The sequence below is a fragment of the Phyllobates terribilis genome, unplaced genomic scaffold (genome assembly GCF_046119375.1).
Source record: "Phyllobates terribilis strain yellow unplaced genomic scaffold, ASM4611937v1 Scaffold_5__5_contigs__length_657084704, whole genome shotgun sequence".
NCBI lineage: Eukaryota > Metazoa > Chordata > Amphibia > Anura > Dendrobatidae > Phyllobates > Phyllobates terribilis.
The window spans coordinates 653,801,035-653,815,099 of NW_027362765.1; the positions used below are offsets into that span (position 1 = coordinate 653,801,035).

Genomic DNA, 14,065 nt, shown 5'->3' on the forward strand with positions numbered 1-14,065 from the left:
CAGTCTTACCTCATCCAGGACGTGCTCAACAATTTGTATCCCTTTCAAAACAGGACTATTTTCAACTTTTTTTAACTTTTCTAGTACATCTCTAAAAATACCTTCTCCGGTAAATGTGATGTCATAGTCACCTCTTCTGGATTAATCCTGGATGGAGAGAATTTCATTCCTTTGTACGCCAAGAAGGTTCCTGAGCACGTCCTGGACTACATACCCTAATTTCCTCATATCCGAGCCACCCGCCGTGAAGTGAACTCGGATAGAGTTTTTTAGCCTCGCATAAAGAGGCACGAGGTTAGGGTCAACCTCCATGGAAAAACGCAACAAGGTTGCAAATTGCAGCCGCTTGCAATCTGCGCTCCCAGTGTTCTTGCAGCGAAAAACACCTGGAAGCTGGGGGATCGCAACTCGTTACCCTGGGACTAAGCCCTCTCCCTAATAGCAGCAAGCAGGTTAAGTCCACCAAAGTGGACGATCCTGCCAGGCCAAGGAGAGGGGTACCCGAGTGCCCTTCAACTACAATCTCCTGCAATAAAGCACTTGATCTTAGCCAAAAGGCCGAGAAGCGATAACCAGAATTGGTTTCAAACTACGGAGCCACCCAAGGATCCTGAAAAGTCCATTTGTGGAGATGAGCTCCTGGACTCCCGTTAAGAAGACATGTTGTCAACCTCTAGATCCCTTACATGCCTGCACTTTTCGGCTTGCTGCTGCTGCAATCCACGCGTTTTAGATCTGCATAACTCCACCTCTTTAAACACAGCACCTTCACCCCCTGCTGTTCCCACCCGCCTCAACACCGTTGGAAGGGAGGAGAACCAATTAAGGCGGGGGGTGGGGTGGAACGAGCAGCTGTCTACCCTTAGCAGGAGGGCTCCTGATTACATACCTCTCCTGCTGCTGCTGCTGCTGGCTGTCCAGCAGCAGACTGAAGGTGGCTGCTGCTGTGCACAGGTATATAAAGGCTCAGAGCCTATTATGACACGCGCAGCCAGCGTTCCATTGCCACATTCCATCTACTGCAGGCAGGATACCTGGCTGGCTGAATGTCGCTGAGAAGCTCACAGAGACCGCCATAAGCAACAGTTTAACAGAATGCCACAGACTAATCAACCAAACTTTTTGGGTTGGGTTCTCTTTTATAGTCTGCAGGCATTAAATGAAAGAAGTCAGTGTTCCAGCAGAAGGAGACAACGTTTCAGAAAAGGCATTGTAGCAAACCAAAAAAGAAATTTTAAGCGCAGCAGAGTAACCAGCGCACATACCTGTTAGCTCAGGTGAGTTTAAAAGGCTGCTGTTGATAACAAGGGCATTTGCTAAATAGATGGTGTGTGTGCAACAATATACTGAAAGGTCAATTATATTGTGCAGCTTATCTCACCACCTGTAGTTATTTAGGTGAAAGCTCCAAAATGCTTGCCTAATATGTCTGTTTATCCAAAAGGAAGTAAAAAGGGAGAGCTAGAAAGATAGCATTGCATCACATTACATGGCAATGCAATGCACAGTTGCTGAAGTTGAACCAAAATGAGCTTGTAATCTGGCTTCTGCAACTTTGAACATGAAAAATCCAATGAGGAGAAGAAAAGCAAAGCCAAAGAGTCCATCCCAAAATCCGACAAACAAGCAAAATGAACAAAAAACATTGAATTCAATTCTTTCTGATTTTAGAAACTGCATTAAAGAAGGGGTGCACCGGTCCTGGAGATACTGCAATACCAGGTCAATGCGTGGAGTGGACAGAGCAAGCTCTTTTTCCATCTCCCTGTTCTAAAAATCCATTTAATATATGGTCCCCAGATAGGGGACGTATCAGATATTAAACTGATAAGAACAGATCCGTTTTCAAACAAGCTTTATTTAAATCAGACATACATCATAAATTACAAACAAATCACAAAGACTTGAATAAAATATGACATAAAACAAATACAAGGTCAGATTTAAAAAGCGCATAAAAGCATAAAAAGCATAAAACACAGTTTTGCATATAATTTGCATAAATAAATACATATGTCAAATGCAAACACCATAGCTTTTTAACTTTATCTTTTTACAATCAGGTAGTATGAAAACTTTTCACAAAGAACATATCCGATACAATATTTGAAACAAATCACAAATACTGGAATAAAATATGACATAAAACTAATACAGAGTCAGAATTAAAATGCACTTAAAAGCATAAAAAGCATAAAACAGTTTTGCATATAATTTACATAAATAAATACATATTCCAAATTTGCAAACACCATAGCTTTTTTGCTTCATTGATTCCCATCTTTTTACAATCTCTCAGGTAGTATGTAAACATTTCACAAAGAGCAAGCCCAATACAATCTTTGACAGGAATAAATTCACGTTTAAACAATAATATATTGCGCACTTTCCATAAAGCTTCTTTTAAACAGTTTATTATAAGCCATGCGACTCGTGCTTGTTTCATGGTTGGGCATTTAATTATCCCATATATTATAATGTCACAATTAAGGGTTTGTATACCACATATCCATTTTAGGAGGGTGCCCACCGTCTGCCATAGCTCTTGTGCGTAGGGGCAATCCCACAGTAAATGAAACACTGACTCGTTTGGGGCGCATCTTTCTCTGGGACATCTAGCACTAGCCACCAGCCCCCTATGATGCTGAAAAGCTCTCGTAGGGAGACATTGGTGAACAACCTGCCAAGCTAAATCCTTTTGTGAGTTGCTAAGTGCAGGACAGGCCACGTTGTTCCACACCAGGCGGCACCTGGAGATGGAAAAATTAGACACATCCTCCATCTCCTCATGTCCCTTACAAATAACTGTTAACTTACGTTGATCAAATAAAAGCTGACAATCAACTTGGGTCAGATCATATTCTGAAATGACCTTCTCCAAGATCTTGTAATGCTTAGGGGGAGATAAGAGAAAAGGACAATTAACAGTCATACTGAAGTTCAACTTTCGGAAAAGAAACCCAGTTGTATATCTAAGAAAACAAGAGAAAGCCCCAACATTATTCAAGCTTTTGCAACAAAATACAAAAAACTTGATAAATAAAAACAATTTTAAATCAGGGAACCCTTTACCCCCATTTTTCTTGCTTTTACATACCACCTCCCTCCTCAATTTCTCCATTTTGGATCCCCACAGAAAATAAAACATGGGCTTCATAAGTCTTTTAAGATACAGAGAATTAGGGGGAAAAACCATAGCGGCATACAAAATGATAGGAAGCAAAACCATTTTAATTACAAGAATCTTGCCCTCCATTGTTAGTTTTCGAGTTTGCCATAAAGAGATCTTCTGATTTAATTTATTCAAAACCAAATCCCAGTTTTCAATACCATCATTAGCAGGATTAAACAAGACACCCAGGATCTTGATTCCTACTGTTTGTGTGGGAACCCTAGGCGGATCTGACTCCCATTGACCCATAATCATACAGTCACATTTATTTATATTCAACTTAAACCCAGACCCAGCACTAAAAATTTCAGTAATTAGAATTGCTCTGTTAATAGATGCTGAGCTAGTGCCATATACAGATATGTCATCCATATATCCAATGGCTTTAACTTGTTGTCCACCCCCACCCGGAATAAAAATGCCCCTAACTACCTTGTCCCGACGCAGCAGGCACAACAGTGGCTCAATGGAGCAGACAAATAAAAGTGGGGACATGGGGCAACCTTGTTTAACACCGGAAAGAAGCTCCACCTCTCTAGTTAAAAAACCATTGACTAAAATCCGGGCAGATGACTGTTTGTATAAAAGCGCAATTTTCTGAATAAAAGAATCAGGGAACCCCATCTTTCCCATAACTTTAAAAAGATAAAAGTGGGAGACCCTATCAAACGCTTTCATAAAATCCAAAGATAAAATAGCTAGTGGCTGTTTTCTATCTTTTTGAAACCAGATAAGATCACGAATTAGGTTTAGATGCTCCCAGATTAATCTCCCGGGGACACCACAAACCTGATCTGGATGAATTACATTTTTAATAACTGCTTTAAGACGACCAGCAACAACTTTAGCTAAAATCTTGTAGTCTGTATTTAATAGTGAAATAGGCCTCCAATTCTCCAACTTTGATTTATCACCTTTCTTAAAAATTAATGTAATCATACTTTTACGCCATGAATATGGTAATAAATCAGCCTTAGAGGCTTCACAAACTACTTGTATAAAATCCTCCTTAATTAGATCCCAAAAGCAAAGATAAAATTCAATAGGAAGGCCATCTGATCCAGGAGCCTTACCTTTATTAAAACTCTTAAGGGTCTCTTCAATTTCACTGGGTAAAAGTTCTTTAGCTAAAAAAATCTGGTCATCTTTATTTAAAAACTGGGATAAAACATTAAGATTCTCTGTAAAAGCAGGTTCATCAACATTTTTAATACTAAAAAGATCTCTATAAAAATTAGCAGTATGCTCTAAAATGCCCTCAGTGGAAGATTGTCCTTCTAGCTCAGTAATCACTTGTTTTTTGTCACTCATTTTTTTAAAGAAAAACCTTGAGCAGGTCTCACCCTCTTCCAAATATTTCACACGGGTATTAAATATAATTTCTTTACCCTTTTGTTCCAGGAATTTTTGGATTTCTGTCTGGATCTTGGCAATCTCATCATCCACACCAGGTACTCCCCACCCCTTAAGCTTAAGGAGAGTTTGCATCCTGACATTAAAATCTTTAAAACATTTCCTTTTTTCACGTGCCTTCCTTTTACCAATTTTAATAAAAAATTCTTTAATACGGGTTTTAACACACTTCCACCACCCCAACATACTCTGATTTGGGTGTTTCCGTCTTCTCCAACTCTCATACTTTGCATAAAACTCCGCCCTTACCAGTTCGTCTTCTAATAAGAGCACATTCAATTTCCACATACCTTTTCCAAATTTTGCTTCCTGTGGAGTTTGCAATACATTGTATAGTAATACATGATCAGAAAAAATATTTTCTATTAGACCAGCATTCCTAGGTTTAAAAACATCAGAAGAGGAAAAAATAAAATCAATACGAGATGACATCCCTCTACCTCTCCATGTATGCCCAGGGTCAGTAGGGTAGGACTTTCTCCAAGCATCTAATAATTTGAGGTCCGTTGTCAAATGTTTTAACAGACTGGATGTTTTGTCTGTTCTTCCATTAGTATCACCTCCACTCCTCCCCTCCCCCAACATGACACAGTTAAAATCCCCTCCCACTATCACAGGGGACGGACCTGATAAAAACAAAGGGATGACATTAAAAAGGGAAGCACGCTCATTTTTCTCTGGGGATGCATAAACATTAATAAGACGACAGGTAAAACCATTTAAAATAACATGAGTTGATAAGGCACGACCTGGAACTATTTCAGTGATGGATAAAACATTAACATTTTGACATTTGAATAAAATCCCAACCCCGGCAGCTTTATTTTCATTGGACCCTGACCAAATAGAGGGTCCTGCTGACCAGTCCATTTTTAAGTTGGGGTATGACAAATCGTGATCAATACCGCATTCTTGCAGGAAAAAAATGTCAAAGTTCAGAGTCATTAACCAAGCAAACAAAGCAGCCCGTCTAACAGGGCTCTTTAGGCTTCTCACATTTAGTGAGGCAACACGGATTTCTGCCATGTTAGGTGTTTTTTATTGATTCATTATACTCTGAATCTGAATCAATAATTTGTGACAGAGAAGGTGAAGGAAGGGATGACACAGTTCGTAAACTGTCCGTTTCATCTGAGTCCGTGAAATCCTCAATTAAGTTAGTCCCCTCTGGGCTGAGAATTTTTGCAGCACTAGATAGAAAGACTTTACGGGACATCTGAGGCAGGTTATGCTCCTCCTGCGCCTCTTCACGACTTCTCTTACCACTGGCGCTGAGATCCATCCGATCCTCCGAATCCACCCGATCCTCACCAGGCACTGCAGCAGGTGGAATACCCGCAGACCCTCCAGGAGCACCAAGGGACATCATCTCCGGAGCAGGATGACCATCAGGACCAGCAACAGGTTCACCAACCACTGCACGACCTCTATCATCCAGGCAGGCAACAGGACATCCATCAGGAATGGTTCCAGGACATCCATCTGGACTGGCATCAGGACATCCATCTGGACTGGCATCAGGGCATCCATCTGGGTTGGCATCAGGACATCCATCTGGATTGGCATCAGGGCATTCGTCTGGATTGGCATCAGGGCATCCATCTGGATTGGCATCAGGGCATCCGTCTGGACTGGCATCAGGGCAGACATCTGGTCCAACATCTGTGCTGGCATCAGCAGGGGTATCTGGATGGACATCTGGATTGGTACCAACAGCTCCAGATTTTCGCCTCTTTTTTGGTTCCCTCTCATTTCCGCTCTGAGAAGGTGCCATCTCCCCACCAGGTGAAACCTGGACCCCTGCAGGAGTAGGCAAAGGCGTGACCTCGGCTACAGAGGCCGGGTTTTTCCGCAAAGGTACCGACAGAGCATCGACTGAGTCAGACTGTTTTTGACCTTTAGTAATGTCCACAAAGCTTTTTCTGGGGTCACCCGGGCTGACCCTGCTGGCATCAGCAGGAACTCCTGCGGAACTAGCCGCAGGCGCCCGAGAGCCACCACGAGACCTTGTCCGCATCGGACAATTACTGAACAGGTGAGTAGACATTCCGCACCCACTGCAGGTCTTACTGTTCTTACAGTCCTTTGAGGCATGACCCCATTGTCCACAGTTGTGGCACTGACTCATCCGCTCGTTCTTACAATCGCTCTGTATGTGACCAAGGTCACCACACCTACGACACCTGAATGGTTGTCCATCATAGAAGAGGTAGCCATGGTCTCTTCCCAGCACCACTGTGGAGGGGGGGTGCATAAGGCCTTCTACACCCCCAGGGTCAAGTCTGAAGCGTACCATAAAGCGTCGTTTCCCATTCCAGAAACCACTCCGACCTTTGACGTTCCCCGTAAATCTGACAGATGTACAATATCTGCTCAGAAAAAGCTCAATATCATCTGTGGACACATGGGGGTTAAACATGTATACCACAAGGGGAACGTCAACTCCGCCATAGAGACCCGTAAAAATCACTCCGTCCAACAGCTTGCTGTTACGGTGGCCCTTAACGCATTCGTAAAAGTGCTGGCAGGCAACCTTGGTCGAGAACGTGAGAATATATGTACTCTGCCCCTTCTCCTGCAGGCAGTAAACATCATGATCTTTCACGTTCAACAGATCTCTCAAAATCTGTACATAGAACTCACGGGGGTTGTCATATCCGACGTGGTTTGCTGGAACCTCGATACGCACCGAGTTCCTGATTTGGCCGGAGCCAGTGGAAAATTGAAATGAACAAGGCATCTCACCAAAGTGGCAAAGGCTTACCGTCACCACGGGCTCGGCCTTTCGCCTGGGGATCGCAACTTGTTGCCCGGGGACTAAGCCAGCTCCCTAATAGCAGCAGGGGGGTGAAGTCCCACCAAAAGGTGAGACGATCCCCCCAGGCCAAGGAGCCGGGTACCCCGGGCACCTCTCAGCCAAGACCAAGGCAGCAACCGTTAGATCACTGCACCTGATCTCAGCCAAAAGGCCGAGAAGCGATAACCAGAATTGGTTTCAAACTACGGAGCCACCCAAGGATCCTGAAAAGTCCATTTGTGGAGATGAGCTCCTGGACTCCCGTTAAGAAGACATGTTGTCAACCTCTAGATCCCTTACATGCCTGCACTTTTCGGCTTGCTGCTGCTGCAATCCACGCGTTTTAGATCTGCATAACTCCACCTCTTTAAACACAGCACCTTCACCCCCTGCTGTTCCCACCCGCCTCAACACCGTTGGAAGGGAGGAGAACCAATTAAGGCGGGGGGTGGGGTGGAACGAGCAGCTGTCTACCCTTAGCAGGAGGGCTCCTGATTACATACCTCTCCTGCTGCTGCTGCTGCTGGCTGTCCAGCAGCAGACTGAAGGTGGCTGCTGCTGTGCACAGGTATATAAAGGCTCAGAGCCTATTATGACACGCGCAGCCAGCGTTCCATTGCCACATTCCATCTACTGCAGGCAGGATACCTGGCTGGCTGAATGTCGCTGAGAAGCTCACAGAGACCGCCATAAGCAACAGTTTAACAGAGTGCCACAGACTAATCAACCAAACTTTTTGGGTTGGGTTCTCTTTTATAGTCTGCAGGCATTAAATGAAAGAAGTCAGTGTTCCAGCAGAAGGAGACAACGTTTCAGAAAAGGCATTGTAGCAAACCAAAAAAGAAATTTTAAGCGCAGCAGAGTAACCAGCGCACATACCTGTTAGCTCAGGTGAGTTTAAAAGGCTGCTGTTGATAACAAGGGCATTTGCTAAATAGATGGTGTGTGTGCAACAATATACTGAAAGGTCAATTATATTGTGCAGCTTATCTCACCACCTGTAGTTATTTAGGTGAAAGCTCCAAAATGCTTGCCTAATATGTCTGTTTATCCAAAAGGAAGTAAAAAGGGAGAGCTAGAAAGATAGCATTGCATCACATTACATGGCAATGCAATGCACAGTTGCTGAAGTTGAACCAAAATGAGCTTGTAATCTGGCTTCTGCAACTTTGAACATGAAAAATCCAATGAGGAGAAGAAAAGCAAAGCCAAAGAGTCCATCCCAAAATCCGACAAACAAGCAAAATGAACAAAAAACATTGAATTCAATTCTTTCTGATTTTAGAAACTGCATTAAAGAAGGGGTGCACCGGTCCTGGAGATACTGCAATACCAGGTCAATGCGTGGAGTGGACAGAGCAAGCTCTTTTTCCATCTCCCTGTTCTAAAAATCCATTTAATATATGGTCCCCAGATAGGGGACGTATCAGATATTAAACTGATAAGAACAGATACTACACTTGATCTTAGCCAAAAGGCCGAGAAGCGATAACCAGAATTGGTTTCAAACTACGGAGCCACCCAAGGATCCTGAAAAGTCCATTTGTGGAGATGAGCTCCTGGACTCCCGTTAAGAAGACATGTTGTCAACCTCTAGATCCCTTACATGCCTGCACTTTTCGGCTTGCTGCTGCTGCAATCCACGCGTTTTAGATCTGCATAACTCCACCTCTTTAAACACAGCACCTTCACCCCCTGCTGTTCCCACCCGCCTCAACACCGTTGGAAGGGAGGAGAACCAATTAAGGCGGGGGGTGGGGTGGAACGAGCAGCTGTCTACTCTTAGCAGGAGGGCTCCTGATTACATACCTCTCCTGCTGCTGCTGCTGCTGGCTGTCCAGCAGCAGACTGAAGGTGGCTGCTGCTGTGCACAGGTATATAAAGGCTCAGAGCCTATTATGACACGCGCAGCCAGCGTTCCATTGCCACATTCCATCTACTGCAGGCAGGATACCTGGCTGGCTGAATGTCGCTGAGAAGCTCACAGAGACCGCCATAAGCAACAGTTTAACAGAATGCCACAGACTAATCAACCAAACTTTTTGGGTTGGGTTCTCTTTTATAGTCTGCAGGCATTAAATGAAAGAAGTCAGTGTTCCAGCAGAAGGAGACAACGTTTCAGAAAAGGCATTGTAGCAAACCAAAAAAGAAATTTTAAGCGCAGCAGAGTAACCAGCGCACATACCTGTTAGCTCAGGTGAGTTTAAAAGGCTGCTGTTGATAACAAGGGCATTTGCTAAATAGATGGTGTGTGTGCAACAATATACTGAAAGGTCAATTATATTGTGCAGCTTATCTCACCACCTGTAGTTATTTAGGTGAAAGCTCCAAAATGCTTGCCTAATATGTCTGTTTATCCAAAAGGAAGTAAAAAGGGAGAGCTAGAAAGATAGCATTGCATCACATTACATGGCAATGCAATGCACAGTTGCTGAAGTTGAACCAAAATGAGCTTGTAATCTGGCTTCTGCAACTTTGAACATGAAAAATCCAATGAGGAGAAGAAAAGCAAAGCCAAAGAGTCCATCCCAAAATCCGACAAACAAGCAAAATGAACAAAAAACATTGAATTCAATTCTTTCTGATTTTAGAAACTGCATTAAAGAAGGGGTGCACCGGTCCTGGAGATACTGCAATACCAGGTCAATGCGTGGAGTGGACAGAGCAAGCTCTTTTTCCATCTCCCTGTTCTAAAAATCCATTTAATATATGGTCCCCAGATAGGGGACGTATCAGATATTAAACTGATAAGAACAGATACTACACTTGATCTTAGCCAAAAGGCCGAGAAGCGATAACCAGAATTGGTTTCAAACTACGGAGCCACCCAAGGATCCTGAAAAGTCCATTTGTGGAGATGAGCTCCTGGACTCCCGTTAAGAAGACATGTTGTCAACCTCTAGATCCCTTACATGCCTGCACTTTTCGGCTTGCTGCTGCTGCAATCCACGCGTTTTAGATCTGCATAACTCCACCTCTTTAAACACAGCACCTTCACCCCCTGCTGTTCCCACCCGCCTCAACACCGTTGGAAGGGAGGAGAACCAATTAAGGCGGGGGGTGGGGTGGAACGAGCAGCTGTCTACCCTTAGCAGGAGGGCTCCTGATTACATACCTCTCCTGCTGCTGCTGCTGCTGGCTGTCCAGCAGCAGACTGAAGGTGGCTGCTGCTGTGCACAGGTATATAAAGGCTCAGAGCCTATTATGACACGCGCAGCCAGCGTTCCATTGCCACATTCCATCTACTGCAGGCAGGATACCTGGCTGGCTGAATGTTGCTGAGAAGCTCACAGAGACCGCCATAAGCAACAGTTTAACAGAATGCCACAGACTAATCAACCAAACTTTTTGGGTTGGGTTCTCTTTTATAGTCTGCAGGCATTAAATGAAAGAAGTCAGTGTTCCAGCAGAAGGAGACAACGTTTCAGAAAAGGCATTGTAGCAAACCAAAAAAGAAATTTTAAGCGCAGCAGAGTAACCAGCGCACATACCTGTTAGCTCAGGTGAGTTTAAAAGGCTGCTGTTGATAACAAGGGCATTTGCTAAATAGATGGTGTGTGTGCAACAATATACTGAAAGGTCAATTATATTGTGCAGCTTATCTCACCACCTGTAGTTATTTAGGTGAAAGCTCCAAAATGCTTGCCTAATATGTCTGTTTATCCAAAAGGAAGTAAAAAGGGAGAGCTAGAAAGATAGCATTGCATCACATTACATGGCAATGCAATGCACAGTTGCTGAAGTTGAACCAAAATGAGCTTGTAATCTGGCTTCTGCAACTTTGAACATGAAAAATCCAATGAGGAGAAGAAAAGCAAAGCCAAAGAGTCCATCCCAAAATCCGACAAACAAGCAAAATGAACAAAAAACATTGAATTCAATTCTTTCTGATTTTAGAAACTGCATTAAAGAAGGGGTGCACCGGTCCTGGAGATACTGCAATACCAGGTCAATGCGTGGAGTGGACAGAGCAAGCTCTTTTTCCATCTCCCTGTTCTAAAAATCCATTTAATATATGGTCCCCAGATAGGGGACGTATCAGATATTAAACTGATAAGAACAGATTTTTTGATTGAATATATCTTTTATTAGCACAAAAAATAAGTTAACAGACAGTGTACAGTGCCGCAGCCCAGTACACACAGAATTCTACATCATATTTACATAGCATGAGGATACGACGCACTAACTAGACACATCACACCCCTATGCTACACAAAACACTCAATCTGAAAGAAAAAGCATGTCAATCAATACAGTACGACGAACCGTGATAAGGGATGGGGATTGGGAAAAAGGGGATTGGTTGGGGAAAATCACAGGCCCGAAGCTTTATTGAAAGACAAGACACATAAGGGGAGAGGGGGAGGAGGGGTTTAGTCCTCGTCCTCGTCCTCCGGACCGTCCATGATGGAATAGTCTCTGAGCAGGCTGTGGATCAGCCTGCGGCAGTCCTGGATGGACATCCTCTCCCTCCTCAAGATGAGCCGGTTCCTGGCGACCCAAACGGCATCCTTGAAGCAGTTCATAAGGTGCCAAGCCTCCTGGATGGCTCCGACGGTATGAACCCCAGGGAAGAGTCCGTAAAGCACAGAATGGTGCGATAGGCTCGCCCTGGGGACAGAGTTCCTCAGGTCGTCCTCAAGTGCAGTCAATAGGCGCTGTGCAAATCCGCAGTCCCAAAAAGTGTGCAAAGATGTTTCCTCCACGAAGGGGCACCTTGGGCAGTACCGGGTCTTGCACAGGTTCCGGGCATGCATGAATGACCGGACGGGCAGTCCGCCCTGAATCGCCATCCACGACAAGTCCTTGTGCCCGTTGGTCAGCCTGTCAGACGACACATTTGTCCACACAGTCTCCAGCGTGTCCTGGTGAAGTCCTGTGATGTTCTCCACGTCATCCTTGGCTCTGATTAGCTTGTGGATAGTTTTGGGCTTCCACAAGTCGGGCTTGAGTCCCTCCAGTTGATGCTCCCCCACAAATCGAACGACGTCTCCGTAGAACCATGGCGTCGTCCAGTTGTAGGGGAAGGAGCTGTCCCACTTGTCCCAGCCGAGTCGCCTCCAAAGAGGAAGCAGGAAGAAGCGAGACATGGACCTGCCCGCGGAGCCATTCTTGACTTGCAAAGTCCGGCGGACACAATCACACACAAAAGAGGATCGCAGGAGGGTGGGGATATCTGGAACGCCCTTCCCACCCTTGCGAGGCTCCTTGTACATGACGGCCCGCCTGACTCTGTCCATCTTGGATCCCCAGACAAAGTGAAACACTGTCCTGGTAATGGCCCTGCACACAGTGACGTGTGGGGGCCAGGCCTGCGCCGTGTACTGCAAGACGGGCAGGACCTCATTACGCAGGACGAGTGCCTTACCCTCACAAGTGAGGTGTCTGAGGCTCCAGAGTCCGATCCGTTGCTTCACCTTGGCCAAGCGTTCTTGCCAGGACTTGAGGGCCGCTCCTTCCTTCCCGAACCAGACTCCCAGCACCTTGAGGAAATCCGGTTGAATGTTGAAGGGGAAGGGGGCGGAGGAGGCCGGCTGCCAATCCCCGAAGAGCATGGCTTCCGACTTCCTGCAGTTGACTTTGGCCCCTGAAGCCCGGCCGAACCTCTCACACGTCTGGACGAGGGCGTCGACTGAACCCCCATCAGCGCAGAAGACGGTGACGTCGTCCATGTAGAGCGAGCACTTGACCTCGTGTCGTCCCGGACCCGGTGCGGTGATCCCTCTGATCTCTCCATTCTGCCGGATAGCCTCTGCGAAGAGTTCTATAACACAAACAAAAAGAAGAGGTGATAGAGGGCAGCCTTGTCTGACCCCAGAGAGGACAGGGAAGGGGTCAGTCTTCCAGCCGTTCACCAACACCGAGCTGTGGATATCAAAATACATCAGACGGACATACGAACAAAACATGTTACCCAAACCTAACCGGTGCAGAGCTCGGCCCATGAACTCGTGGGAAACCCGGTCGAAGGCCTTCTCCTGATCCAAGGAGACCAGGGCCGCGTGTGCGCGGCGGACCTTGATGTACTCGACCGTGTCCCGCACGAGAGCGAGGCTGTCTGCGATGCGACGTCCAGGGATGCCGCAGGTCTGGTCCGGGTGGATGATCCGTCCGATGACCGTCTTAAGTCGTGTCGCCATCGTCTTGGCCAGGATCTTGTAGTCCACGTTGAGCAGAGTGATGGGACGCCAATTCCTCAGGTCGCACCTCTCTCCCTTCCGCTTGTACAGGATCGTGACCATTCCTTCCCTCAAAGATGGAGGCATTCTACCCTCCACCACCATCTCCTCGTACAGGTCCAACAGGTCCGGACAGATGAGGTCTCCCAGCGCTACATAGAGCTCCGCTGGAAGACCATCACTGCCCGGGGTCCTGCCGGTCCTAAAGGATTTAGCGGCAGAGAGCAATTCGCCCACCATCAGAGGTTTGTCCAAGGCTGCCGTGCCTGCAGGATCAAGATGGTTAGTGATACCTGACAGGAACTTATCAGCAGCGTCGGGGTCGGTAGTCTTGTGGGAGTAGAGTTCGCTGTAGAAGTCGCTGACGACCCTCATCACGTCCTCCTTCCCACGTCGCATGTTTCCGCTCTCGTCTCGCAGCTCGTTCATTGGCGTGTGACCGGCATGAAGTTTCCTGAAAAAGAATGAGTTACATTTCTCACCCTTCTCCAGATTCTCCAC

The 14,065-nt window shown here is 45.8% G+C and overlaps 3 non-coding genes and 1 pseudogene across 3 annotated transcripts; all 4 read right to left on the bottom strand.

The window, feature by feature from the left end:
- Positions 1 to 1,685: 1,685 nt before the first annotated feature.
- On the bottom strand, positions 1,686 to 1,858 carry LOC141150560 (U2 spliceosomal RNA; annotated as a pseudogene).
- Positions 1,859 to 8,681: 6,823 nt separating this feature from the next.
- Positions 8,682 to 8,872, bottom strand: LOC141275264 (U2 spliceosomal RNA). Its single transcript, XR_012323513.1, has one exon. It is a non-coding gene; the product is annotated as a U2 spliceosomal RNA (small nuclear RNA).
- A 1,115-nt stretch (positions 8,873 to 9,987) lies between these two features.
- On the bottom strand, positions 9,988 to 10,178 carry LOC141275265 (U2 spliceosomal RNA). Its single transcript, XR_012323514.1, has one exon. It is a non-coding gene; the product is annotated as a U2 spliceosomal RNA (small nuclear RNA).
- A 1,115-nt stretch (positions 10,179 to 11,293) lies between these two features.
- Positions 11,294 to 11,486, bottom strand: LOC141150251 (U2 spliceosomal RNA). Its single transcript, XR_012246508.1, has one exon. It is a non-coding gene; the product is annotated as a U2 spliceosomal RNA (small nuclear RNA).
- Positions 11,487 to 14,065: the final 2,579 nt, after the last annotated feature.